We start from the raw sequence: 6,000 nt of genomic DNA on the forward strand, positions 1-6,000 counted from the left end.
TTTTGTTAATTTGTACACCAAGGTATTTGTTTACCTTACCTAGAGATTTCAACGAGAAATGTTCGTTTAGCTTATTTACAAAGGTTTCTCTTCTCTCCTTGTGTTTTCCTATATATAAAATATCATCTACATAAATTAATACAAATTCAATATGATCATCACTCTTTTTTACGAAGAAACAGTTATCAGCAGTGGTAGCGTTGAAATCCATGGTCTTAAGTACTTTTACCAAGCAATCGTACCATCTTTTGCCAGATTGCTTTAATCCGTATAGACTCTTGTTCAATAGCCAAATTTCATTCTTATTAGTGTATTGACTGTGTGGTGCTCTTACATATATTTCCTTATCTAGTTTTGCGTGTAAATACGCAGTCTGTATGTCATATTGAAATACATCAAGATTGAGTGCAGATGCCACTACTAGAGCTGTTTTAACACTCTCTGTTCTCACTGTGGGGGAGTATGTGTCAGTGTAGTCCTCCGGATATTTTTGTGCATAACCTTGTGCAACCAATCTAGCTTTGTATAGAGTATTGCCTCCTTCTAGATTCTTAATTTTATAAATCCACCTGGTACCTATAATCGTTTTATCTTTAGGTGCAATCGCAGGTGTAAACACATTTAATCCTTGCAAACTTTCCATCTCTTTTTTCATAGCTAGTTCCCATTTTTCCTTTTCTTCACGAGGGAGTTTTAATACTTCCTCATATGTATTAGGTGTCATTTGTTCACCATCCATATGCATTATGTAATCTCTGTATTTATTTGGTACTTGATTTCTATTGTTTCTAATAGCTCTTTCGGGTTTGCTATGGTTATCATGCAAATATCTTGCTTCCTTTTTTGTTAATGTGTCTGTCTTTATTTTGTGTTGACTATTTGTCCAAGTTTTGGTTTTGTTTTTATTTTTGTTGATATTTTGATTTTCTATTGTCCCTTCCTCACAAGGTTTTGTATCTTTGCATTTATTTGGAAATATTTCATTAAGATGTAATTTAGACCAATTGGCCTGTTCATGGAACACAGCTGTTCTGGAGACTATAAATTTGTTATTATTATCAATGAATCTGTACCCTTTGGTGCCAGTTTCATATCCCATAAATTTTAATCTTCTGGATACGTTTTCTCCCTTTCTTCTCAACTGCTTAGGTATGTGTACGTCTGCAGTGACTCCAAATATGTGCATGTGTGCTAATTTGGGTTTCCTATTATACATCACCTCATATGGTGTTTTATTCACAATACTGGACCAGGTTCTATTTTGAGTGTAATTTGAATAATGTAAGGCCTCTGACCAAAATTGTTTGCCTAAACCAGCATCCTCTAATGTGCACCTAATCATGGTTTGTAGTGTGGAATTCTTTCTCTCTGCAATCCCGTTTTGGAACGCAGAAAATGGACTAGACGTGAAATGTAGCATTCCTCTATCCTTTAACCATTGGGAGAATTCTTTAGACATGAATTCACATCCCCTATCTGTCATAATTTGTTTTATTCTGATATTATGTTGTGTTTCTATGCGTTTGTAGAATTCCTTAAATTTCTGAAAGGTTTCATCCTTGTGTTTTAATGTGTAAACAAAACCATAGCGACTGTAATCGTCTACTATTGTTAGGAAGTAACGTTTTCTATAAGTGATTGATGGAGTTAATGGACCAACTAGGTCCATATGTACTAAGTCAAAAATTTTGTTAGTTGATCTGTTGGATTTTTTTGGTCTGGGACTAGTTTTTAGTTTAGTGGATTTACATACTGAGCATTCCAAATAATTTTCACAATTTTTTATTTTGACACCTTCTGCGTGTTCAGTCATTTTTTGTACTACAGGAAAACTTGCATGTCCTAACTTCCTATGCAAGATGTGAGCACACTCATCATGAATTGGTTTACCTATTCTTGGTTTCTTCTCATTGTGTGTATTTGCGTGATCATGAGATATTTTACATTCATCATTGTCACTGTTACTAACATTTTCATCATCTGCCTCAATACAATCTTCCATATTTGAATCAATGTTATGTAACCATCTTTCTTTTGTTATTAGATAGGGTAGGCCTCCTTTAATCATCACAGTGCCTACATTTGTTTTGTCCTTCTCTAAAGTTGCTTTCCCCTTTGAGAAAACTATATTGATGTCAGAATCTCTGCTTAGTTTTATGGCACTTAGTATGTTATGAGGTATTTCTGGAATTAACAATACCCCCTCTATTTTTCCTAGGCCAGGCAAGGTCACATTTCCTCTGCCTAATACTTGAACCTTTTCTTGATTAGCTACCTTTATTACAAATTTATCTTCTGTAAATGAAGACAATATATTTTTGTTATTAGTGGTGTGGTTGGTTGCCCCAGAATCAATAAGCCAATTATTGTTCTCATTTTGTTGTGTTTTAGTGCTGTCTTGTTTATTTAGTCCATTCAGTGAACCAGATTTTCTCTCTTTTGAATTTTCTCTACCCCCTCTACTATCTCTGTAATTTGGTGGGCTTCTATATTTATGTCTATCTGTGGAAGACTGTCTATAATTGTATTTGCTCCTATACTCTGACCTATGTCTCTCCTTTGAGATTTTGGGACAGTCTCTTCTATTGTGTTCCCTGGACCCACAATTATGGCATTTAAAAGCTTCATTGTATTTTTCCTGGAAAGCTACCTTCCTAAAAGATTTGTGTTCTGTGTGATTGCTGGAACGATTTTTTCTTGAATTGTCTTCTGCTATCAATTTGTTAGATAGACTTTCTATGGATAAATATCCTAGATTGATGGTGTCTAAGTGTGACATAAAACTATCCCATGATGAATCAAGTGAATTGATAATAACACTTTTCATTGTTTGGTCTGAAATCACTTCCCCCCTCAAATGCAGCTCAGCTCTTATTTTGTTTAGAGATATCAAATGCTCACTTATGGAAACCCCTGGTTTTACTCTGGAAGAAAAGAAATCCTTAGACATTCTTGTAGTGGTAGCTACACTATCGCTGTGAAACAGATTAAACATGCATTGAATTATTTCTGAAACAGTTAGGTTTGGTTTGATGCTATGATACATTGCAGGAGACACGCTAGATATTATTAAGAAAAATGCTCTATGATGTAAACAATCTATTTTTAAAGTCCAAGGTCTTCTTGGAGGACTAGTGATAAAGAATAGTAAATTTTCTTTCATAAAGACAACCTGAAGCTGTTGATACCATTCTTGCAAATTAATGCCATCAACTCTAAGTTTTGGGAAGTCACTGGGTAAGTTTCCCACATTATTTTGTCCATTACTTACAACCTGAGGTAGTCCGTGGTCTCGCAAGTGCAGGAAATTGCAAAACGGCATGGGGATGCTCGCAACGAGTCTGCGCGGTTCTCTGGCCAGTTCAAGTCTTTCCGGACCGTCTACGTAGTTTCGCACATGCGCGTTGCTCATTTCTTCTTTGGCGTCGTCGTGGAAGGTTCTCTCCATTGCAGCTCGCTCGCTCCGCTCCTCTTCAGACGAGTCGGTTTCTGGCTCGGTTTTAGGAGTTTTGATGGCGGCGACTGCTCTTTTCTTTCTTTTGTGTGCGTTGGTACTTGATCCGGTCTGCGGTGTAGGGCGGAATCGACATGGCTCTCTGGGCTCGGGCGTCGTCGCTCTCGAAGTCAGGATGGGAGCGTGCAGGTCTTGAGGTATCGGCTTGTTCTCTAGCTTCTTCGTTGTCGCTTTGGAAATTTTTAATTTTGGCCCAAATGCAGCAAAAAGCGTCTTCATTGCTGACTTTACTTGGGATTTCGTTAAGTCGTCTTCGCTTTCTGATTCTGGTTCTTCTGAAGAGTTTGAATCTTCCTTTTCGCTTTCGTTGTCTGATAACGTTTTTCGCGCCAGAAATTTTGAACTGAGCATTTTGATTGGCTCTGCTTCGCTCATTTTGGAGGCTTGTTGGAACCAAGATGGCTGCCATTCAAAATTTCGCACGGGATCACATCTTTTCTTTTTCATAACGACTTTCTCTGTAGTCATATCACTCACAGTTTTTTGGTCTTTGGGTTTCTCTTTAGCAATGTTTTTCTCTCTCGCTGCTCCGCTGTTTTTCAGCATTTCTTGGAGATTCGCGATGAGGCTTTCATCATTCTTCTGGCTTTTTAATAGTTTTAATATCTCTGACCTGAGTTCGTTATTTTCTATTTCGATTTCCTCCTGGTCATTATTTTCATTTATTAGTTCTTCTTCTTCAGTGGTGTATTCTTCGGATTCTCTCGAAATCGCGTTTGTGGATTCGTTGATTATTTCTTGTTCAGTTTCTATTTCTTTGCTGTAGGCCCTGGTGTTGGGCCTATCTTTCTTAGACATCTTTAAGTATTTATTGAGTCAATTAACCATCCTCTGCTACCAGCTTGTTGCAATATTTTCAGGATCAGACTCAATAATGATAATAAGAGTTAGAGGTTTAAATATATTTCTCTTTAATTATAACAGGCATTCTATATTCACTGAATATTCACAGATAGAAGCAAGGAAAATGGTGAAGGTGGCTCCTTATATATACAAGGGGTGGAGCCAAGAATGGGAGTGGTGAATTATGAATACATTAGGAACCAAAGAATAAGTTAACCCCCGATGTCCCATATATACATTATTTACACATTAGGGAATAAGGCATTTACATCTCACAGAATGGAGTTCAACTCTTTATCTATTTGCACCCAATGGACAGAGTCTTTCCAAGCTAAAGTTATAATCTTCTAACCTACTAGATATCATCTCAGAGATTCTAAGATGTGGCTACCCTGAACCTTGTTCCCTCTTCTTCATCCAGGACTACACAGCCTCTTAATACAGGTGTCTTCCTGGGAAAACTCTATATGGCCAAATTCCCACCTCCCTCAACACCCCACCCCCCCACAGTCCTGTAGGTGCATATTCCATCGGACATTGGGATGACACTGAGCCCTGAAATGATGGAGGACCTTCCCCAATGCTTTCTTGCAGGGAGATAATAATTGGGAAAGGACCAAACTCTACAGTGCCCCACAAATGAGACCCATCAGCCTGACGTCCCCTCCCCCTATCACCTCCGACTGAAACCACCAGCAAAGACAGGAATAGAAACACTCCAAAATTCTCCTCAAGCCTCAATTCCTGAAGCAACCAAGAAGGGTGCCACGGTCCAATAATAATAATAATAATAATAATAATAATAATAATAATAATAATAATAATAATAATAATAATAATAATAATAATAATAATAAATATTAGGCATCAGCAGCAACATACAAAAATTCATGGAATCTTCAATGAACCTCTGGAAAACAAAACTTATGGCTAATGAAGAAGAACTGGGTGAAGTTGAAATTAAACGAGGCATTTTCCAGGGCGATTCCCTTTCACCCCTACTTTTTATACTCTCAATGCTACCATTGACAATCATTTTGAAGAAGATGAACCGTGGATACGAACTTGCAAAGAAAGGACTGAAAATCTCGCACTTGATGTACATGGATGATTTGAAGCTGTTTGGTAAAACAAAAGCTGAACTGAATTTATTAATTGAAAACACAAAAGAATTCAGCCAAGACATTGGTATGCAGTTTGGAATTGACAAATGTGCAACAATAGCAACCAAAGCAGGCAAGATCATAGAAGAGGATGGAATAGAACTAGAGAATGAAGAAATGATAAAGGCAGTAAAATCAGAAGAAGGCTACAAGTACTTGGGGATTTTAGAAGCCTCTGACTTAATGCATAATAAAGTCAAGGAATTAACTTCAGCCAAGTACATTCGACGAATTCGTAAGATATTAATGTCCAAATTGAGTGGAGGAAACATCATAAAAGCCATAAATACCTGGGCTATACCTGTGATTAGATACTCTGCAGGAATAATTGACTGGACCCAGATGGAGTTAGACAATTTGGACAGAAAAACAAGGAAGCTTATGACAATGAATCATGCCTTGCACCCTAAAAGTGATGTTGACCGATTATATTTACCAAGAGCAGAGGGTGGTCGAGGACTCCTACAAGTAAAGCAGACT

This window comes from Pituophis catenifer, unplaced genomic scaffold (assembly GCF_029215685.1).
Source record: "Pituophis catenifer annectens isolate HBS135680 unplaced genomic scaffold, rPitCat1.0.hap2 SCAF_8, whole genome shotgun sequence".
In the NCBI taxonomy this organism is placed as follows: Eukaryota; Metazoa; Chordata; class Lepidosauria; order Squamata; family Colubridae; genus Pituophis; species Pituophis catenifer.